This window comes from Temnothorax longispinosus, chromosome 7 (assembly GCF_030848805.1).
Source record: "Temnothorax longispinosus isolate EJ_2023e chromosome 7, Tlon_JGU_v1, whole genome shotgun sequence".
NCBI lineage: Eukaryota > Metazoa > Arthropoda > Insecta > Hymenoptera > Formicidae > Temnothorax > Temnothorax longispinosus.
Window position 1 is genome coordinate 21,452,164 of NC_092364.1, and position 24,816 is coordinate 21,476,979.

Here is a 24,816-nt window from a genome sequence, read left to right on the forward strand (position 1 = left end):
CAACTTTCGGAATACTAACAGATGCGGCTGTGTATTCAGCGTTTCTATGCAAAACTAGGTTTTGCTTTCACGCTATCATTAAATAAAACCGCTATTATATTAGATATATAGATTTTAGTAAATCATTTTATGAAAAATAGCATTATTATATACATATATATTTCTTTTCTTTTAATATCAGATCTCTGTGAAAAGTTAAGACTTTAGAAAATTAAGGGAAAAAATATTACTTTTTAGAGACATGTGCGAAGTAAGCGAAATTTCTTGTAGTTTGCAAATCGGACGGCGGAGCGGACGACAGCGTTCTAATGGAATAAAGCTGATGTGAGTTAGGAGCGTGCTGATACGTGAAGTTAAAAATTCGCGTTCATCAAAAGGAATAAAGTCACAACGGATGAAGTCGCGGCGACGGAGTTTTTAACGCATTCCGGTTTCATATTCATCATGAATCCGTTTGCCGACTCCCTAAGTTTTTCTGGACCTTCTGCATTTAAGCTCGCCGCCCGTGGCGAGTTCTGTCGCCAGTCCTGCACTCCCTAAATCTTCTTTTTTACCGTCGTGACGCGCAGTGAGATTTTCTCCAGAGTGCATCCGACCTACATGTTACATCCTCGAGCTGAGACTTTATGAGATTGCGACGGTAGTTGTTTACATTTATTTCTTGAGCAATAAAATCCTGGCGCAACGCGGTTTTGAGCATTTATGCATTTCGTTATTATTTATTATTAAATATTGATTTATCGCATAAATTATCAGCCTTTAATCTGCATATCCGAAATCCGTCGGAGGATGACGAACGATAAACGAGCTCGGGAAATTGTTGATTTATCACTGACTTTTTACTTCGTCTTCCTGCTCTTAACTTTCTCATCAAGCCTCGATTTTGCGCTTCCCGTTGCTTGCCAATGACGTAAAGTGTTTTTACGCCGCTTTGTCGTTTTATTTCAATGAAGAACTTTCGGTTTTTCTTAACAAGTAAAAACCCCCGAGTGTACTGATCCTAATTACCCTTACCAGGTTACCGTGGTGATCCGTATTGTCTCGTTTTTCAGCATGCAATACGCGTACCGTGTTAGTGGCATGGAGTACTTAAAGTACTTCGTGTTTACTGCGGGTTCGTCCCCAATAATAAGATTCCCGCAGAACTTTTGGTCTAGTTGCTTCGCTCTTATTATTCTCTCATTATTCTCCATCGCAAAGTAGAAATTTCGTCAGAAGTCAAGCCGCAGTTCTATAATCCCAGAGTTAACATTTAATTATAATAATAATCTAGAAAGTGCACTTTACAATATTGAGATTATCGTTTCGAGAAAATTGAAAAATATGACTTTCGCATTGTAGGTCTGACTTTTGAAAACTTTAATAACGATGCTATTATGCAATTAAAGGCACGTGCAACTTTTTAAAAATAATTTGATATAATAATCAAAGAAATTTCACATTAGGGAACTCACTATTGGGATACTCTGACAATTTCTAAAGCAATATTTTTTCTTTAAACTTTTTAAAACTTCTTAACTTTTTGCTGACAATTTCACAAATACAGAAATTTCTGGTAAATTTGAAACTTTGGAAGAAAACAAATAAAAAATGAGACACATGTTTCACAAGAATAAAAAGAAGCGAGAGAAATCAAATGTTTCATATATATATATATACAAAGGAGAATATAAAAAAGAATATTAAACGTCCAATATGACTTATAGTTCGAATCTTCACATTTCCACGTTTTCGAGTGTAAGGAGAATAAAGCGTAGGAGAGAAAACGTAATAAAAAAATAAAGGAAAATAATATCTCATCGCTACGATGCGCGGCGGTTTCACAATCAAGTGCCGTTTCCCGCGCGGATGCGTGGATAAAGTTATATTATTGCGGTGGCGGTCCAGCGGGAAAGAACGGCGTTATCGGGAAGAGAAAACTTTGTGGAAACCGATTAAAAAGTTTGAAAAGCTGTGGATCGCGCTGAGTGGAACGCGCGAGATGGGGAGCGGACAGAATTTTATACGGCTTGATTAATATAAATTAATTACCGCGACGGAAATGAGACACCGTGGAGAAACCGTTCGGATGATGTCTTTCGGATTCGAATCGCTGGAAATAAGCCGATCGATCGCGTTTAATTAAATATACGATGATACCGGAACGCCGCCGAGCGTACCTGCTTGATGCCGAAAATCTTTCTACCGTGTGAATTGCTCGCAACCGTGCACGATTTTATTATATATCTCACGGTACGTTTTAATAATTCAAAATGACGACAAACTGAATAATGGAATATTGTAACACACGTCTTTTCCCCGATAATAGCGGATCTCCTAGGCGGCGTACTCCAATTCGACCAACTCGCAACCAATCGCCATATTATACAGCATCAGATACATAATGCATGAGGATCGTCTCACGCCTTTACCGATTTATTATTTAACTTTCGCCGCTCGAGCAAGCTAATCATTTATTTGCAACGCCAAGATTTTAATATTTGAATGCGGGATCGAAATAAGTGTCTTTATGCGAACGGAATAAAAATACGCGAAATATAGATGACGATAAATCTTCGTGTGCGGAATATATAACGCATAAAATAGTGAAAGAATGTAATAAGAGCTCTTCTACCTCTACAGAATAATTTTCACTCTATGAAACGTCACAGACAGATCCCTCGTTTGGACAAAAAGCCTTATGTTAGGATGTCGAGAGAAAAATCATCGTTTCATTTTTGACGTTGGATAGCTTAACAAAGAATCACAGCAGTATGCACGAGTAGCATGCGGAATCGCTTGTTAGATTTACGATTTAACGTGTTAATAATAATGGACGCTGTTTGATTTGACGTAGCGTTAAACTCGCAATCATGGGGCGTCACTGTTAATTAATAAGATCATCACAATTGTTAACTCTGGCATTAACCAGGCCAATGATCGATTTGTTGTGTGCGAACGTTACGCTTAATCAACCATCAGATCTCGCGTTGCATTTGTGCAGAGAATGGATCTGTTTGAAAGAGTATATAAGCAGTTTACGATTCCAGCGTAAAGAGAATTAGCGAAACAGGATTATCTCTGCGCTTCGATGTATCATTTCTCCCTTGTAAATTGATTAATCGGGATTTTATATTTTGCATGAATAATATAATTTAAAAAATATACATATAAATATGTTTTTAAAAGTATTCAAAGCTGTCCATATTTCAAGATATATGTATTTCCGAAAATATCTCGTCCTAGTTGTATACTTTTAGTTATATAATTATCACTATTCGTTGCTATATGTTACTTTAAACGTGAAATATTTTATCGTCGATTATAATCAATCTGCATTACAAACGGATAAGTAGAATATGATGAATAGCTGGAATTCGTATGTTCGAACTTACGGCCGCAATACGCATGACCGATAAAAATTCGATAGAAAAGAATGCACGGTATATCGAAAGTATTGTGCAGAATTTGATCCAGACCATTGTGTGAATTTCAAGTTGCCGATGTTCAATAATAGCGGACATTCTTCAAAAACGAACCCTTCGAAGCGAAGTTTCTGTCCGCGCTAGACGTTTTACCATTATTCTCACTTTTCGCTTATTCTTGTTATTAGGTTGAAAGCTGAGTTATCGCACTGTCCGCATTTCTTCCCCTCCCCTTCCGCCATTTTTCCCGTAGCAGCTCGGTTTTGGCACGTAAATTAATTTGCGTGAGAGATCTGCTATTCTTCGCGCAAGATATATCGTTCACATTCCTAACTCGCGTTCGCTGCTTTTTTATTATCTGCTCTCTTTCCATCCGAGTTCAAAGAAGAAATTAAGAACATTGTGCCGTTAAGCAACATTGTTAACGAGAATCTGGGTTGTCAAGAGTTACGTCCAATCTCTTTTTGATCCAGTTAAAAATCCGTTCGAGACTTTGCTACAGGTATAATGCTGTTTATGACTCCAACTTATTTAATCATACTAATTGCAAGCGCAAAGTAAGAATACGTAATGTTGTTACGTAGTATTACGGCACAAAAGGTCTTTTATAGTATCAAGAATTATGATCAATCTACTATTAACCCAGTTAAAACCATATCATTTTCGCGATTATAATGTCTTATGTTTAGGTTTTATCTGATAGCAGAAACTCTCTTTAAAGGAAGTTAAGACGTACGTTTAGCGTCATCGCAGCAACGATTGTATCGGGGAATATATTAAGCGATAGCTCTCACTGTATATCATAGCCGTGTCATAATTTATAATAACGCTCTGTCGGTTCGCATTTAGGTTGCACTTGAGCGCTCCTCAATTTCGAATCGCATTAACGGCCCTCGTCAGCACAATTCAATATTTCATTACAGTCTGTGGTCCATTCAACTCTATCGACGTGTATTTGCCGCGACAGCAAGAAAGAAACTCGCAATTTAACAGATATTAATCTAATCGTCCGTGTTTATACCGGATGATATCTGAAAAATCATGAAAGCGCGTGCGAGCTCACTGACCCGATTTTTAAGTGATTAATAAACGCTGAAACACGGTGATATTTCGCCACGAGTCAAATTGGTCAGTCGCGTTTAATTAACGGGTAGGCGTTCCGTTCCTTTTTTTTATACACGTTAATTCGCCGTTAAACCGGCATTCGGGTTTTTCCAATTATCCGCTTTCATTAAGTTGTCGGCCACGCGGCTACTCCCATTTGTCGGGGGTACAGGGTCAGTCGCACGGTGCTATGCGGAACTGTTAAAAAAAAAAGAAAAAAACGTGATCTCAGCTTTCGTTCGTTAAGACGGCTTTGTCCTATGCCAGGCTCGCATGCACAACGAAAAAACCGCAGACCTTTCCCTCGCAAATGCGCTTGATTATTTCTACGAGGAAACGACGGCGACGTCTCGCGCTTTACCACAACACGGTAGGTACTTTATTTTCGCGTACATTAAGCGTTATATTAGAATAATTAACATTAAGCAATTTCATAAAATTAGAATAAATTCTTGTTACCATTATTGTACTTTATTGTGTACTACTGTTCATTATTGTGTTATTCAGTGTTAAGAAAATGAAGTAATCGGACAAATTGGCGATATAATACTTCTCTCTCTCTCTCTCTCTCTCTCTCTCTCTCTCTCTCTCTCTCTCCTTCTCCCTCTCATGATACTAACGAAATACAGAGTAGAGAATAAATGGCTATATTAAGTGTGTTATATTATTACACCTCTGCTTCCGTCTATTGCACGTGTGAGAGACGTAAGGAAACGTGAATGAATTTAATTAATTCCGTAAAGCGTAACGAGGGCCCGTTTAAAATTCTTCAGATCTCACAACTTCAGCTCGCGAATATAAAGTGACTCTTAGTAACCCGGTAATTAGTCTTGTGAATTACAAAAAAATATAAAAATGTTATTATAAAATACATAAAGTGGAATGCCGCCACTTCTAAATTCGGACATTTATTCGCTCATTATATCCGCTATCTCGTTGTTACAGTCAATTCATATAGATGTATATACATTTGTACAGCAAAATATCGGAATATTAAATAGTTGTATTAAACATAATTCCACTTTTTTCAATATTCGCAGTATCTACATAATCCTTCAATACATGTTCTCATATTTCTCTCAGTGATTGCGTTAGTTTTACATATCGCTGAAACACAGAAATATTATATTCCATAAAATTTATTTTCACGATATAATTTATTCACGTTTTGTTCATTTGTATCGAAAAGAGAAATAAATTACGGACTTATCGCCATTTTTTAAGCTCTTTTTAAACGTCCATTGCAAGTCAAATGGTGTCCTTAATTAATGCCTTTCAGCGTTCTTTCATTTTGATTATTCACATTTGTCATTGTGCGATTGTATAAATAGCGCATCGACCGTTTCGCCATTGAGAATTTCCTCGCTATTGAGAGTTCCCCGTAGAGATATGCCGTAATTTCCGATTTATATTTGACTCCAAACCACATTATTCCGGAGTTCTTCAATTAATCCGCCAGCGTTATATAGCTGCTGTTTTATTCAAATAAAAAATCGTACGTTGACGCCCAACAATAGAGAACTGATGAAATTGGAATTATGTCGAATCAACAAAGAGATAATTACAGCATACTCCATATTGTTAATCTTAATTAACTCTTTGTCATAAATCAGAAATACAGCGTCGCAAAAAGCACTCACGTTGTCGTAAATCAAATATTATTTCGTCATCTCTCTGACGATGCTTTTTTACCGACTACAAAATGCAAATGTGGATAATATATATTAATTGCTGATGCACTTTCGATGGAAATTTTATGACAAGCTCTCGCGATATTCCCTTTAAATTAATGTCGTGCAGATTCCGAAATGAGCTGATGTATTTAATAAATAATTTAATTTATTACAAAATTGCTAGAACAAATACCAGCAAGAAGGTTCATACACTTTTATCGCAAATCATTACACGCAGAGAACTTAAAATACGTCCGTCGTAGTAGAGAGTTTGTGATCTGACGCGTTCTGACTTTAAAATGAGGCCGACGTCATACATACCTTGGTTAATTTTGAACACTTTGCATATTCTAAGTATGCGCCTAACTCAAATGCCGCAACAGATACGACGACACGCGGAATTACATACAAGGGAAGATGCATTAAAAAGAAATCCACGAATTTGAAATGCAGATTCGGCTAAGATATGCACTCGGCGCGAAATATATATTTCGATTAAATTTGTAGTTGGCGACTTTTCGTGGTGCTCTCTCGACCTCGATTCATAGGGAACACCCGCGAAAGCGCGTGCTTGATGGTAATTAGATATTAAACTACAACAGAGTCTCCAGCATGATCCCCGCGGCGTAACAAATCTTTATCCATAAATGGATAGAAAATAAAACCGAATTTCTCCACCGTCGTTGAAAGCAAGCCTCGTCGAAAGAAAGTCTGTCGTTAACTCGCCGGAGTTATTTCTTTTGAAGAGATACAGTTATTAACCAGATAATACAATAACTTAATAACTTTTTATAGATCTCGTTACGATCAGCAATCGTTACACGTAGCCTCTAAAACTCGCAATACCGTGGTACGGCATTCATACGACTTCGTCCTTTCTTCAAAACTGTAAGAAATTGTGCAATACCTTTTCTGTCTCTCTTTCTACAGCGTCCTTTTTTTGTACTCTGTATCTTTCAAGGTTTCAAAGTAGACAATATTCACGAGAGGAAGGGTGGGAAGCATTTTCGATACTCTTGAAACGAGATACGTGAACGCGCCGTAATTATTTCTGATGAAGACGTAATCAAGCCGGCCAGTATTGCTAATCATAATTAACCGGCATAGTTGTATCGCTCTTCTCTGAGACGGTGTGTCTAATACGATGGAAGTTTCCGGTTGCGCTATCGATTTCCGCGAGGCTACCGTATATTCCCCCGTATTCAGCCCTCGTTTTAGTTTTACTTTAATCTTCCATACGCGCGTTAAATTCGCGCAAGAGGAGACCGAGCATCTAATCGACTAGTTTGAAGGGGTTCCGACTTTTGTGCGAAAAACGAGAGCACCGGATACATCATTTTTGGACCATTTAACGCTTAAGAGCGGAGAGTCTCTCTCTTTCTTTGACCATACGATACAAAGTTATAACGGCCGAAGTTTTCTTTGTTTACTCCTGGGAGCTCGAGCGTTATTTCGTTGAGGACGAGGGTAAGATAGATAGAAGCCTCTGCAAATACGTGTGTGCGTGTGTGCGTGCTTATATCGCTGTTGCGAGAGATTTGATAATGGACGTGAAGTGTATCGATTATAAGGTTCAGACTACTGGAAATATATATCGTTGTTGAGAACAGATAGCTCAAATACCAAATTAAAACGCGAGTTCTCCTAGCTTCAATGCTTTTCGATAAATATAATTGCACTGTATAATTATTTCTAGATTGAAAAATATCTCTTATAAAATATTATATGCGATTATAACACACGTTAACAATGATTTCATATTTTGAAGATTATCGTAGCATCATAGAAATTAATAAGATTAAAAAGTTTACAAATCGTCAACTTTTATGAATATTACAAAGTATATCTCGTTGTAAAGAAAAATTGTAGAACAAAAGTAGAGCGATCTGATACATCGTCAACTGCTGACCGCACCTTACAGGGTGCCTCTTAGGGCGCACTTATGAACGATTGATTCCTGTCCACTTCCCATTAAGTCGGACAAGTAGTAAAGCTCTAATGGTCGACATTATCATTAATGTGAGATCTCGAACAGTGTTAAACCTCTTACGAAAATTTGCATAATGCATAAGCAGGCTATATAAGAGAGCACTTCGGGACAGTTCGGCGTAAAGTCGCAATTTTCTTGCATGACCGCCATTACACGTATCTAATTGAACAACACTCTTATGCAAAGGCATTCTCAAAATTTGCATACAATAACGACCCTATTATTTTTTATTGCGGAACGCTCTTAGCGCGAGGCGAACACACAAACTTACGATTTTCCGTAAATTTCACAACAAAATGAGATAAGGTAGGAAAAATCGTTAAGCAAAGTCGTTTACTTATTACTGTCGCAATAAAAATTCTAACAATAATATAAAAATTTGTTTAATAATCATATGATGATTTTCTTTATTTGATTTAACAAACTCGCTTGCGTTACGGAACAGTAACTCCGGCAAGAAGATTATAAAGTTTGAATTTTGATCGTCGATAGATACAGAAAAGTCATATTCATCCCGCGGCACGGTTTTATTATCCCCCCCCCCTCCCATGCACTTTTATGAAACTGTCGCGCAAACAGGAGACAGCAACGTTGCTCCGAAAGAATATCAGGAGAAATAAAATGCGCGATGCGACGAGCGAGGTGAGATCTCGCCTTCGTCTAGTGTGAATAGTCTCTTTACCATTTGCATGGAAAAGCGGAGAGAAGGATAAACGGCGATGCAGATCTTATTGTTCGGATCGGGCGCCTCGTGGGAAGAGGAGGCAGAGGTACGGAGAAGATTAGAGAGAAATCTCCTGACGGGAAGTGTAGGGGGTACGACACTTTATACGCCAGATGCGGGGCGCGAGATAGCATCGCGGTTGCGCTGCAGCGTTCTTATTTGCGAAGAATTGTATTATCGGAAACGTCGATTGCATCTACCGCCATGTACTTGAAGAGTTAGTGACGAGATAGCGATGATATAATGCGTCTCGTTAGTCCGCAATGAGAGACCGGAAGCGAAAATAGGAAAATTTAACGAGAAACTCCTCGACCAGTTGCGACATGTTGTCGTGCAGTCGCGTATCTATTATCCACACGAGCATATTCTATTGTAATCCCCTTTATTCCATTATTATCCCGTTATTCCTATTGCTTTGTTTCAATTTGCAAACATGTCACTTTTGTCACGACCGCGCGTTATTCTATGCATTGCTGAGCGTAAAGCCAAAGCCCAGCTTAAATGACGGCCCTTTGACCGGCAATTAATGCAATTACGCTTCTGGACGATTTGAATTTCCGCAATAAAGGTATATTGCGGAAACTGCAATAAGATTGCCCTTTGCTGTCGTGTTTCATGCCATTCTCCGGAAGAATCTACTAACATCTACTGCACTAACATCGCGAATATTGCGTTCGCGGATTAATCCGTTTCTCATACATGGAATTTCTCCCTTATGAAAGACTTTCTCCTCGCAAGAAATACATTAACGCTAAACTGTAAAAGACCTTCTTTAAAAGTCAAAGAGTTGATCTTTTTTATCCAGACATGCCATTTGCATCGCATTTTATTTCATCACGGAGCGCAATGATTACAGTCCCATGTCAAGGGGCATCAATCTCCATTGTCGACGACATCGTAAAAAAAAGAAATACGTCCGAGTTTTGCTTATACATATACATATACGTTCTCCGGCGTCAAAAACACATTCGGCTGGCTCGTATATTTTGTAAGTGTCGTTTGTGGCTCGTGTGACGAGAAATGGTAAAAGATACTCGGAACGTTTCTTCCTTTAATTAAGAGATAAATAAAAAAAGCTTTTTAGCTATTTCTCTGCTCCAGCTATATCAAGCATGTATGGGTCTTGTTTTTATCCTTCTTATTAAGTTAAATTGTATCTTGCACTTTCACTTTTCTTGTTGAAATGTTTATTGCAATGTCAGACACAAAAATGTATATACGTGGACATTGAGCTCGGGTCCGTGGGTTCGCTAAGCCCAAATGACTGTGGGAAAGTCATCCCTGCGGATAGAGAATACAACTATGTATAGTATTTGGAATATGACTCTTCTTTAAATTTCTGAGGTCCTCCACATCCCGTTAACACTTAGGACTACATTTAAAAAATATTTCCTTACAAAAATTGATTGGTTTTTGTTATGTATCAACCACTCATAAAAAAGCCGTGTAAGAGGTTTTATTGTTGATGCTTTTCCGTAATGTCAATTGGTTTTCTTATTGCGCTTAATGTAATTTTACTCGCGAATGATATAGCTTCCAATAACTAATTTATCTGCAAAATTTATTTTATTTTTAACGTAAATGATGATATGATATTTGTTGCTGATGATATACGCAAAGAATTAAATGGCGGATTTTACTTTTGCCCTATCCATTTCCTCGTATTAATCACATTCTAAACATTTCAGATATTCATCGGATTTTGTAGAAATCCTATGAATCCTATTAACGGCATGGACAGAACAAATGCCTCGACCGTCTGTCATGATTCAACGACAGTCTGCTGTTACAATTCATCTGTACATGCGGACAATTCAATCGTGAACAAAAGCGACAAGGCGATCCATATTCGCCAGAGGGCAAGTACTGATCGTAAAAGCATCAGAGAACGACAATTATCGGGTGGACCATAAATGGTTGTTTGATCTACCGTGGTTTAATCCATGAGAGTTGATCGCATTAAGAAACCGTGTTAATTGCATTAAAATAGATGCTTCCAAAAATCCATCGACTCGTTCTCTTTAACAAAATCAGATATTACTAACAATAATAACAAGAGTGGAAGAAGAAGAAGAAGAAGAAGAAGAAGAAAAAAAAGAAGAAGAAGAAGAAGAAGAAGAAGAAGAAGAGAGAGAGAGTCAGAGACAGAGAATTTATATTTAAATTACGTAGTAAATATATGATAGTATCTGTCGTTTAAAATATTTTAAACCTGTATAAAAAATAATTTCTTTATACATAAAAGTGATTATACGAAAGTTGAATGCCAATATCGAGTTTATAATTCGAAAATCGGCTGCTGGAATTACGTAGTTAAGCTTTCTCGCCAGATCCTTAAACAAAGTTCGGAAGAATCCGCTCTCAAGTATCGATATCGGGATATGCTTATCCTGCGAACTTATATATCCTTGCCTCCTCGGTTTTTGAGCCATCTCGTTTGCATGAAGAGTTCATAACAACGACAGCGAAGGCATGAGAATGAGAAGCGTCATTATTTGCATCTTTAACCCTTTCAAAATATTCAGAATGCATACATATCTCTCACTCGCTTAAAACATTATTATTAAAAATTGCCATGCAGGATAATGGTTATATCTCAATAAACATTTGTTTATATTATAACACTTGTTTTATGTTATACAACAATTATTGATCTTTAAGAATATAATAGAAATCCTTTTTTAATATGACTAAGAATATTGTCTCGAAAGAGTGGAATTATTATCGATATAGGAACAGTATTTTTCACGTAATATTAAAATATTTGTGCAGCATCGGAATGACCGCAAAATGCATATTTTTTGTTTTCAGAGCCGAAGGCGTAATTGTATAAATTTCCATCTGGTCTATTTGAATTTTGTTTGAAACATTCTGGCTCGGATCTCGCGTGGTGCGATGAACTTATTATTCTGACTTTATGCGGTCGCGATGACAACGATGAAATATCAGTCAAGTAAGAGACTGCGAATAAAAGTCCCGGGCGAGCACCGGACAAGCCTCGGCGGAATAGTGACAGTGGATAACAGCACGCCGAAAATGTGCCTGCGGTTTCCGCGACCGCGCTACTGCGGTTCATGGGTCACAATAAATTCCAGCACATTTCGGCTACTACTGTTACCTACTTATACTTAACCATTACATACGCGTGCACCATGGAATTATATTCTCCGGCCGGACATGGTGCAACTGTGCAGCGCGAGACCGTAAAATTATGTAACACTGGCTGGCGTTTCTAATTTCGTTGAACGCGCTAACGTTTCGCGCAAAACGCTCCAGGTCACTTAAACGGTAATGCACGTGGATGCGAATCGTATACGAAAGGTCAGAGCGCGGTATTGTAATATTGCAATGTAATATTACCGGCATTTTATAATATACATATAACGGTAATATTGTAATATATTGTAAAGAATATTATATAATGTGTTTTAACATTGCAGCTGTTCTACGTCAATGTTATGATTTATTGTCTCATGTTTCGATGAATAAAATGTCATTGGTATCTCTTGCATGAATTATCACAATAAAAGCCCTTCCGCATTTTGGGTTGGGATTTACGCTCGTTAGTAGCGCGGTATTCGCTGTCGAGAATTTTTTGCGAGATCGGGATATGTGTGAACAGTTGCTGCCTATTATTTCCTTGTGCGACATTTACTACGTGCCTACGTGCACTTTGTAGCTCGTTAGTCCGCGATGCGCTCTTTCAACTCTCCACCATTTTTGCTACATGAACCTTCGATGTTCTAACGCGCACAACGACACGACTAGAAGAGAGAAAAAGAGAGGGAGAAAGAAAAAAAGAAAAAAAGGGAACAGAAAAGCTTTAAAAAAGTACGAAACGCTCCTAGAGCTCATCCACGTGTCGCTTGTCAGTAGTCTAATTTCGAGAAAGACTGGCCGATTTAAAGTTGCTTGATTTTACCATCTTGCAACACGGTCAATCGTCTTCGTACATCTCGAAAGTGCATTTCGAATACACAATGCTCAACTTGGCTAGAAAGATGCGCGACGCGAGCAGGCAAAATTTATTGGCATACGTGCACGGTTAACGTAATCCCTCATTGTAACTATGTGTACTTCGATATAGCATTGCCTTAATAAAACACTTAACTACATTATTTATGTCAAAACCTTTGATAGTCAAAGGGTCAAACAAACTCGATACTAAATATAATATTAAAAAATCACAGAAAAATCACAGAGAGAGAGAGAGAGAGAGAGAGAGAGAGGGAGAGAGAGAGAGAGAGAGAGAGAGAGAGAGAGAGAGAGAGAGAGAGAGAGAGAGAGAGAGAGAGAGAGAGACAGCTTATTGAAATATTGTGAAATTCATCGTGGAAGTTTATCATTTCAATAATTGTATTATAAATTTTACGATATACTCTATAAATTTCAATGTAGAATATATAAAGAAAATAAAAATTATTTCCAAAAATACAATATAAAACATGAAGAGTCCAGTGATATTTTCTGAATAAATTCAGTTACCTTTTTAATAAATTTATCTTTAATCAATTATCTTTTCCATCTGAATAACCTAGTTAAGCAGCGAACAGAAAAAAGTTCTTCGAAACATCGATTTTAACGCTTAAACATTTCAATAAGAAATTATTGAAATAATTTCTTTGTGTTAAAAAAGCAATTATTTGTCAAACAAATATATTAATCACAATGATTTTGAACAAAACAATATTACCTGAAACATTAAGGTAATTCTGGTTTATTAATGAATTCTGAGGGGAAAAAAATCGTTATATATATAATTTATTCATATCGAAATAATCATATTTTTCAATTCCCCGAAGATATAGCCCCAAAGCAATTTTAATTGCGGATTTTTTATAATAGCACCCTAGGGGCATAAATGGAACTCGCTTTTATAGATGAGTTCATCGCGCAATGTAAATAACGCTCCCAAATAATCCCACGTGGGATCAATGAATCATCGGATTTATACAAATTCCACACCCGTGTCATTTCGGTTGTATTATTATAATCTTTACATATAGCATTTAAAGCTCGTTACTTACACCACGACTGATATAAGGATTTGAGGACACAAAATATGCAGCGAAGAAAAATCATCCTCGCGATTTGTGTTGAAGTTAAATATCGTAGTGTTAATATAATTTAAATAATTATGTCAATAATTTACGTAATATACATTAATAATTAAAAATTGTTAAATTTTATAATGTAGTCTCTTCTTTCCTACACACGGTTTTGAAATTATTTTTTAATTAAATTTTAGGGTGATGCAATTATTTATAAAGGCTAAAGGCCAAAGTTTTTAGATACATCAATGAATACAAACCTTTGTGCCAAAATAATAATACGAAAATCAGTACTATAAAAACGTATGTTCGATAAAAAAAAAAACGATTGATGAATTCACTTCTGACAAAGAAGAATGGGACTCATTTGTGGTGAGCGGTTCTCGATCTCAAAGTCAGAAGAAAAATGGATTTCTTGTACCTACCGCGAAGAATGGACATAAATGTAGATCCACCTGTACAAATGAAGACCCATTTTTCACTTGGCAGCCCTGTGATTTCGCCAATGACTTTTTACGATAACTCGACCGAAGTCTACGATAACTAACTACAATGCGATATCAGGCGTTACATACCGCGCTACTCTAAAACCGATAAATCATACCTTGTACCCATTTTTGTAAAATATCGACTCAACTTATAGCCGTCTCGAACGCTTTATCTCGGAAACATTTATAGGACCGACATGGAGTATTGACGTGACTAATTTTTCGACGTGCTTTCGTATCGCAATAAATAAAACTTCTTATGCCATAATATTCCTATACGTCAAAGAAGATGTTACAAATAAAAAAATTAAAAAAGATATTAATTAGAATAAAAAATTTATTTATATGAGATATTTATGTATCTCGTTATCTTAACAAATTTCTATTTCGTTTATGATAAAAGTATTCTTATTTTACTTTTTGCAAAATGTCAACAAATTAACTTATTTAGTTCAAAATTTATACGGTACACAATCTCGTGTGATTAATATTTTATTTTTGCCTTGTGACAGCTGTAAAGGTTTCATAATTCTCACGTATGCAGCGTAATGTAATTTAATGGGACGTTTTTCGTTGTATTTTAACGTATGACCTGGCAAAGGGCTTTTTGCCAGGGCTTTTAATCATCACGTCGATGTGTCACAAATTTTTACCTAACAAACCGAAGCGCGCTATCATTCTTCCGCTAATCGACAAACATAATTATTCCACGTCAGTTTTACGACATAAAAGTCTGGTAGAAACAAAGCTTTGTAGATCGAAACGCAGAATGAAGATGAAAAAGGAACTACGGGAATCAGCAACCCTCCAGCAATGAGCTATAGATCATAAGCCGCCGCGCGACGAAGATTGATTAGTACAGATTCATTTGTTCGCTGACTTTTTCTTATTAACTGTCGCTAGTGGATGATAATGTGATTATTATTTCTAGGAAATTTTGGTACTTTTAATGAGCAGGCAGGTAGATTTGACAGAGAGATTATCCGACACGTACTAAAGTTCACTAACAAGATCATTATAAAACTCATTAATATTCCCGTGTTACCAGAGTAATTATTTTTACAACAGCAGGGATTAGAGGAAGTCATTATTCAAAGTTCACCCTAACAGGTCACCGAAAATTACTAATGGTAATGTCAATAATCAAATGCTAAATCGGTAATAAATTAATAAATCATTATTACAATTGTTATAATGTATAAGTCGATATGCTGAACAACAATTATGCTGTAATAAAATATTCATCTCCACAATATGGTAGCAAGTATAATGAACTTGTCAGAATTAAATACTATCATTGTTCAATGTTAATATTAACAGTGAATGAAGTAGTTGAAATCGCGAAATTTAGAAGCAAAGTTACACACATTAGTGTTTGTTATTGAAGCACTTACTTGATTTGGCGACCGCCTTTCGGCGGTCTTCCTCGGTTGGGGGCCCTCTCTAGTGGTCCCTGAGTTGTACTTTCCGGTCACCGAAATCCAGCGCTGTAACAGCTAGAAACCAGAGATCCACTGTTGTTAAACTACGGCTCCAACGCGCGACGCGACGCGACATGACTGTGTGCGAGGACGGCGCGAAGAAATTTTGGGAAATCACGAATTTTCGTCGCCACGTCCCACGTAAATCGTCATCGCACGTGTCGTGTACGTATGATGCATGAGTGTGTCGTGTAAATTTAAGCGCACTGTCATGCGGAGGAAGCGGTCAACGTAGGTATTCGACGACACGACAGCGGTTGGCGTTCGCGTCGTCGAATGAAAGTGAGCCGATCGTATTTTGGCCGCGTTACAGGACGACTGTAACGCAGAGGACGTTACTTTGCGTGATTAGTGGCCGAAACGTTGCCAGGATTGAGGCAAGAAAAAAATAGTCCGGATGTCCAAGGACTGACAGCCTTGCACGGTTCTAATTAACGTAATGGTGTCCCGAGGCGTTAAGTTTTTGCAAATGTCACGAGAGAGAAAGAGAGAGAGAGAGAGAGAGAGAGAGAGAGGAGAGAGAGAAAGATACATGCTCGTTTTACGTTCTCGCTTGTATCCCGATGTTACATCATCGCAGTGATAGTTCGCGGTCGTACCATCGCGAAATCAAGTGAAATTTTTTTTGCAATTCGATTAAAAAAGTGATTTTGGTTTCGAATGACGATAAACAGAGCGTGGCGCGGGGATGTCGCAGTGAAAGCGGTCAACGTCGAATCAGACACACCGGTCCCGCACATACACGCGCACCGCTTTGTGTGTCCGGCGCTATTGGCTACGAAGCCAATTTTTAAATAAACGCGCAGCCCGTATTTTTACGCTATAGCTTTTCGTAGTTTGTAATGAAAGCATCGTCATTCGTTGAATCCCGCGGAACGGTGCGATATTCGTTCGGAAATATTCATATCGCCGTTGTTTGTCAAATTATCTCTCCCGGTTCAGCCGCTCGATTTTCCGTACGGGACGATCATGAAATTTACGATTTTCATATTGGCCATCGTAAAGCGTACGTACCGAAGCACGAAATTGTATTTATTTAAATTGTATTTATTGCTGTTGCATGGAATTTCAATAACAGATTGTCTAACAAAAATAATCATAAAAGTGCACCGTTTGATGGAGAATCATCCAGAGTACGTCTAGAAAATTGACAAAATTGATTTCACCAATTAAAAATTCCCGGATTTTCGTCTTCGTTAAACGATTGCCGTAGTCACCGTGATTTCTTTCTCCTCGTTATTACGAGAGTTATCAGAAATGAGTCGCACTTTCGAAAACTAGCAAAGTAACTCAGTTTCACGATTCGCGTTCATTTCTTCAATGTTTTCTGGACTCGAGCCAAACGGAATCGTATGCTTGGGGAATCGTGCCGATTATCGGCCAAATTAGATTCGTTAGCGAGAAACGGAGAAGGCGAGACGTACAGTCGCATTCCTCCGCGATGTCATGTGACTTATGTTTCGATCTCCGCGTTCGACAATTTTTAAGTCATTTTTCCGTTCCCTTGTTCTCCACGGCGATGCCGAATGATTTCCCAATTTATACCAGAAATCAGATGGCCGTTCACGGCGCGGCAAGAGACACGAGAGCACTATCATGCAGCAGGGCGCAACACTGACCGATGAATAAGGATGAATGGATCGCATCGTGGAAGGAAAAGCAAAAAAATAAAACGGTATTGCGAGGTTGGTGAGGACTCTTTCTCCATCGCGGCCGTCGGCAGATATACGATGGTGGAAAAACTATAGCGAGAACGAGGCGAGTAATTGGACACCGGGTGGCCATATTAGAGCACGCGGAGACAGACGGAGACGGAGAATGGGGAGACGGAAGAGCGAGACGGCGGAAGGGAAAGGATGGACTGAGAAAGTGCGAGAGGAAGAAAGACGAAAGAGAGATGAAGAAAGATGCGAAAAGCGAAACAGAAATGAGGTAGCAAATCCGGTACAGGGACGGATGAGTTGAAGAGAAAATGGCACGAGCAAGAGATGCAGAGCCGAGATAAAGGGGGAATCTTTAAACAGCAAAAATATGGGGGATGCAAATCGACTATCGTATATGCGTAAAGAAGGCTAGACTCGGCTAGAGAATCGTAATGAGAAAGTGCACGAGGTAGAAAAGGTATAGAGAAACGCGGTGACGACAGAGAAGAATGAAAACGGAGAGAAGGAGAGAAAAGGCAAATATGTTATAAGATAGATGGCGAAATCAGTATGGTTAAAGAAGATAAGGTAAAGGAGAAATGAGAGAAGAAATAGAGAGATATATAGAACAGGAAACTTGGCGAAGCCAAGTTAATAAGAACCTTCGGCCCCTCTCCCTCTCTCCTTCTCTCCCGAAGTAAACTGAATATATACGTAAATGGGACGAACGTAAATTACAAAAAGGAAAAAAAAGTGAAAAAAATCGAGAGATGGAAAGATAGTCTGTTATAATAAAAGCCAAAAAAGTCTAACAGCATAACAATAAGCAAATATTTTTATCCCGCGAGTGATTGTTGCACGATATTGTAGCACTAAAAGAGAAATTAGAGAAAGGCAAACAACGCGAAATACAATAATAATAATGAAAGTGGAAAGAAAAAGGCAGTTATTAAATTGTAACGAAAAAGCACGGATTCGGAACGAAATAATCAAAATGGAATGAAATGTTTAAGTGGACCGGTAAGGTTGTTCGTAAAAGAAAGGGCAAAATGAAGAGTCCTTTTACCAGATAGCGCGCGCGAGAGAGAGAGAGAAAGAAAGAGAGAGGGAGGGAGGGGGAGGAGAGAAGGGGAGAAAGAGAACACTTTGATGAGAAGCTGCAACCAGGTTGTAAAATTAGCAACCAGAAACGAAACTTCAAAGTTGGCGCTAACTAACGGCAAAAAGATCTTTAATAAAACCAGAATTTTAAAAATCGTGGAAGATTTGCGCGGAGAATTCGCATCGGGAATTGCAAGGAAGGCTAAAGTAAGATGTCCCAGAACAGGTTCGGGTTAAAGAAGATAAATGTATTAAAGAGCGAGAAGATAGAAAGCGGTGGAAGCAAGAATCGCACGAAAGAGCGCGTTGAATCAAAGACAAGCAAACGAGAAGCGAAATCAGCAAGACAGGAAGAAACGTGGCGAAAAATTCGAGCAGAGACAGATTCAATGGACTATAGGGACCGAAGGAGTTTCGCGGTAACTTATTTACTTCAGAAAAGGCCGTAAAAGAGATCGAGAAGGATCAGCTTGAAACAGAGAATGGACATAAAGGAACGGGTACGCGGATCCGGATGAGCGGTCCAACGTGCCATCGCCATCGTCGCGATCTAGCGTGTGTTCGCGCGCGTGCGTGTGCGATACCGTTTTAGTATTCGAGCACACACCGGCTCGCACCGGTGTGCATTATCTAACACTTAAAATTAGACGGCGACGGCAGCGACGACGATGAAGACGACGACGACGACGACGACGACGGTGGATAGTCTCTTTCTTTCGTGGTCCATAAGAGAAGGAAGAAGACTGGAACGAATGGAGATCTCCATTGGAGGCAACTCCCGTCGATTATATCGCGATGCGCCGACGATACACTTGCACTTTATCAACGATATCACGTGGAACTTTCTCTCCGGCGACACTTTCTTTTCTTTTTACAGCACTATATGCGGCACGACGCGCCCTCGCTCGTTTTTTCGTATGCCCGTTTTCCCATCCTTCCCCACCCCCCCCCTCTATTTCTTCCGGCCTTACTTTCCGCCGTTTTTCGCTTTAAGTAGTGTGATGTTTATCGTATATGGTGTAGATGATGAGGTTGCCGATGACGAGGTTTATTCAGACGCACCGCGTTCGTCCGGGCCGGCTGGCCGCCCGTCTCAGAGTGAATGTCTTATTAGTTATTTCTGGTTTAGCTACTTCGTCGCCGCTCTGTTCCTCCTCCTTCTTTTCTTGATCTTCTGCCCGAACCGACTCTCCTTCCCCTCTCGCAACCATTTCGCGCTCCCACGTCCTCAACCATCGAACTCGATCTGCATCACGCCATCAGCCGTGCAAGCTCGAAAGCTTACACGTACTGTCGGCTCAGTTCTTGCGGCGGATTCTCAGTGTATTCTCGGCGAGATCAACGAAATCCGCTTCTACGATCGTACGAGATTCATCGCAACCGAACTCGAGACTTCCCGATAATTCGTCATCGGTTTCGTCGTTCTTGGACCGAATTAAGATTTTAAACGTCGTTCTTGGATCGAGTTCCCAAAGAAAACTTCAGTCTGGAAGAAAAATCAACCGTGAAAGAAATTCTACTTTGTCTGTGAAACACCTCAATAGAATTTTCGAGCGCAACTTATCTCGTTGACCGTCCCGTGAAATAACGCGATACTTTTCTCTTGACTTTGCTCTTGACACGGCCGTATCTTGTTATTTATCTATTTTAAAAAATAAGACCCGCAACGTCAATAGTTTCTGCTGTTTTCTTTTATTTTTATTTTCCAGAGCGCAGGTCTAGCACCGTCGAAAATACTTTATGACGCGAACCGCCCGAGATATCGCAAACGTTCACCGACGTTTTTTTACTATTAGATGTCAAGAGGTATCAGAATAAATTCTGGTCCCGCGAGAACTTGTCCTCGCGAGTGTTGAATATATCCCGCGACGATCCTCTTTAACCTTCTACGAAGGGACGAAGTTTACGACTGCACGTGTAACTTCTTCTTCTTACCCTCCGGTTATTCCCAATTGTTGCTTTCACAACCCCTGAATTTTCTTTTCGTGTTCGAATAATATACGCGTACATGTACTCGTTTTACTTGTATTTTATTACAAGTTATAGGAGCGGGGCAGATACGTTGGTTAGATACGCCGCGCTTGGGGAATTTTCTTGCAAGGGAAACCGATCTGGTGTCCATAACATTAAACTTTATCGCGCGATAAGACTGTTTATTTTATGGGAATTAAAAAAATTCCGCATATTCCCTCGGGAAAAAACAAGCCTTAAATTTTTAAACAAACTATATAGCATGGATTCTTGTAAAAACATTTCCATTTGTGTTTACCGCTTTTTGCGCGGCAATGATGTTGTGAAACGTAACATGAAGTTACTAAATTGCAATATATAAAAACCGGATGTTATTCAGTAGTAAAAAACAGCGATATTTAAAAATCCGTTAATTACTCATAACTAATTTTATTTACGATACGTTAAATGATTATCCATATACAAAATTTCTTTTTTGGGAGGAAAAAAAATTAATTATTAATCAGTATCTGCACCTACAGATCATTATAATTCATATAAATAAATTTTTATCAAAATCGAGCAATTTCAAATAAAACAACATTTATTTACATTCGCAATTACGTTAACTAAATCTTGTACAAAGTGAGATTGTCGAGATGTGCCTGTGGATAGTTTTATTAAAGTAGCAAATAAGGTCGCGCTTGTTAAAAATAAACGGAAATGCTAAATTATACTGATTAACTGGTATAGTGTCATTTTCAGGCGAAAAGAGAATGATTCTTTCTGTGTTCGCGTATCGGGGCCGCTTCCACTTCCAAATACGGATGATGTGTTAAAAGAGATCTCGTTAAAGTATGTGACCCGTTACCGAGCCCAGAGAGAACGACGGACTTTAAAAGATGACAAAGTAGATGCCGGCGCGTTACGTACGGGCTGCAGGTTGCTCGACGTAACGACCCTTACATCCCCATTTATGGCTTCCTATCCTTTCAAAAGCCCGGCGATAATAAATGATAGCAAGAGTAGAACACGGAATTCCTTCCGTGAAAGAGAGAGAGAGAGAGAGAGAGAGAGAGAGAGAGAGAGAGAGAGAGAGAAAGAGAGAGAGAGAGGGGGGGGGGGGAGAAAGAGAGAAGAAAAACGGTGACTCATCTTTATATAGTTTGCACCAACGGGTAATTACGTGCGGAGAATTACTTTACGGATCGTTATGTGGCCAATAAAGACGCACCATTTACGAAAAGCGTCGGTCCGACGAAGCGGATCGCTGAACTTTTGCGGCGCAAGTGAAATTGTGATTATTATTCCACAGGTTATCTCGGTCGGGACAGTCCTATTCCGTGAAATCTACATTTCTCCGTTTAATATAATGCGATCATCGATAACGATTACCACGTCGTATCCGAAAATCTTCTGTCGGAATATTTGCGATAAAATATTCTCACGCACACAATAAATGGTAAGAGAGTAATAAAGGGAAACGAATAGCGAGTGCATATCATCAGAAGAGAAACGAAATAAATATCACTTGCAAAAGACTAAATGTTAGTGTGATCTTCAAAGTTTCAACACAAGATCCAAATTTCAGATAATTATAATTGCAAGCGATATATAATAATTGGAAATGTATAACAAGATATTGCCAAGAAAGTTTGCAACATAATTTAATAATATCAACGTGTCATGTAATTAAATATTTTCTACAAATAAAAATTTTTAATAAAAACATATAATAAATTTCTCTCATGTATAATTTAAACAATGCGTATTTCAGATTCTATGATCAGATATATATTCATATTCGTTAATTATATATTAGTTTTAATAATCGCTTTTCCACGTTGGCTATTTTTTTCAATTATTTCTGTTATTTTTACAAATTTATTTGTTACATAATATTGTCTAATTTCATGCAACGAATAATTAGACATCTTTCGCTCAGCCAACAATTATAGTATATAGACTTGACGCGATAAATCTTCTACTCAAGCAATAACTCTTCTAACTAAACGGTACCAATAATCCCCTCTATCCTCTAAGTAGTAATAACCGAGTCTGGCATGACGGGCTCGATGCCTCGCCAGACTGTCACGCGATATGGTTCTCCTCTATCTATTGTCACTGACACTCGGTGACTTCCTCCAATGTCTTCCCGTTACACCGCCCTTTCGTCCCCAATGTATTGCGTCGAGGGACTCACAAGATTAAACGAAAGATCATATTGTGCAATAAAGAGGAACGGTGTGCTCTTTCCGCAAGGTACAACGCGCGCACTCGGTTTTGTAAATTCACGCTCTTGACCTCGTACCGTGTGCATATAAATCTGATTCTGCATTTTTATATAGAAACGCGAACGTGTGTGGAATACTTTACTCTCGCCTTGGCCAGTAAGATTAACCCAGAAACTCCACTTCCGCTTTAAGTGGATTCCAAACCAGCGGCCCAGACGGCGGTAGCATAGATATCTCTTGGAAAAATCAAAGACGACAGCTGGGATTCGAATCTTGGCCCGTTTAATTGAATTCCGGAACTTGATGCGGCACACAAGTCGGCCCAGGAATTACCGGATTATTCGTCAATGACAAATTCCTTAGGAAAATTCAAGCCGAAATACTGGATAGATCCTTATATACGAAATCCCAAAAAAGAATTATTTCATGAGATAAAAATTAAAGCTTTTAAAATTAAAATTAAGTTGAAATTTAATCACGTAAAATTGACGATTTACCGTTAAAAATTTAATTAATACACATAGGTATACAATACATCTACATATAAAAGTACTTTCAATTATCAATACAATTACGGAGAAATTTCAAGATCGTTCGCAAAAATTTCCATTATCCATCTCGATACAGTTTCGACTCATAAAATATTTTTGTGAAGGAAAAATACAAATCGAAAGAGAAGGACAAATGATAAAGCGAGGCAACGGAGGAGAAATGAGAATTCGCAACATGCAACATTGTGCCGCTGCAACGCTGCGAGAGGACCTTATCGCGAAAGCGCAATGGCGATTTATCTGTTTGCCAAGAGGATCTAGTTTGCTCATCAGGACATATTCCACGACGCGTTTGTTCATGTGCGTGTATGTGTGTGTATGAGTATATGTGTGTGCACGCGCGTGTACGCGTTGCTTGCATTCGTACATATCCGCAAGCGAAACTGCAGTGGCGATTTTTCTTTTTACGTTGCGGCTGTAAAAGTTCCACGATAGCGGCAATGCTATTTTCCATGAGACTCACTCGGCTTCTTTGCCTATACATCAAACGCAATGTCGTTGCGCATTGTTGCGCAAGCGAAATCCCGTAGTCAGTCAGCCAGTCAGTCACTCATTCAATCAAACGTTCGTTCTCTTTCTAAAATGCACTGGCATTCTCGCGACAGACTGCTGTTTGATACGGTTCGACTGTTCGTCTTGTAATCTCAGGCTGCCGCGAATTGGCGCGAACGAAACGAGACTTCGGCTCATATATCAAAGACGAGGCGAGAAACGCGGGTCAATAATACTGTCGACGAAGTCGTTTAAATGACAAAATGCAAATTGCGATGCAACCATCTTATGTATTCCTTATCTGTAAGATCGCAAATACATAATTATAAGTCAAGGCGTTTAAATCTTCATTTAGTTGTGTATTTTAATCGCACATTAACTCTTTTTACATAAAGAATTTGTTGATATTAAATTGTTGATATTAAATATATCAAGCATCGATAGGCTTGTCGGAAATAATCTTTAGAAGATTTTGGCGAAGTTACTGTTTACTGAGGATATTAATGTCTTTCACGTGATCATTTAATCTATTCGACGACAGCGACCTTGGGAGCATACCTGCGGGACAATTTCTCGGTGTTTTGCAAGTGAAATTTATACAGTATTCAACATCAATCTTGATGAAATTTCGTCAGCTCGAACATCGATCGGGATGAAAAATACGCTGAGGTCGCGACGAAGTCTTACGTGAATCGAAATTGTCGCTCTAAATTATATTTATAAACATGTATAAAGCTCTCTTGATCTTCTAATATATAGCTTCAGTTTTTACATCTTTTTTCCACATAAAAATATAACTTGTAAAACTATACCAATATTCTTTATCAACCACAAATAATAATTTATTATAATTAAAAATAATTAGCAATTTATTATAATTAATTTTGTCGTGAGATAACTGTATCTTTTTTTGGCACAGAAATCTTGGTA

The 24,816-nt window shown here is 38.4% G+C and overlaps 1 protein-coding gene across 2 annotated transcripts in view; it reads right to left on the minus strand.

Annotated features, from left to right (window-relative positions):
- The window catches only part of Tn (tripartite motif containing protein thin), a 61,404-nt gene extending 41,579 nt beyond the window's left edge, over window positions 1–19,825 (minus strand). Inside the window, exons 1-2 of one of the 2 annotated variants that reach the window (XM_071784464.1) lie at window positions 19,722–19,825; window positions 15,829–15,930 (exon numbers count right to left, since the gene is read on the minus strand). The gene's annotated coding sequence lies outside the window, so the exon portion shown is untranslated. Of the gene's footprint in view, window positions 1–15,828; window positions 15,931–19,630 lie in introns of both variants that reach the window. The other variant, XM_071784465.1, reaches the window with a different exon arrangement.
- Window positions 19,826–24,816: the final 4,991 nt, after the last annotated feature.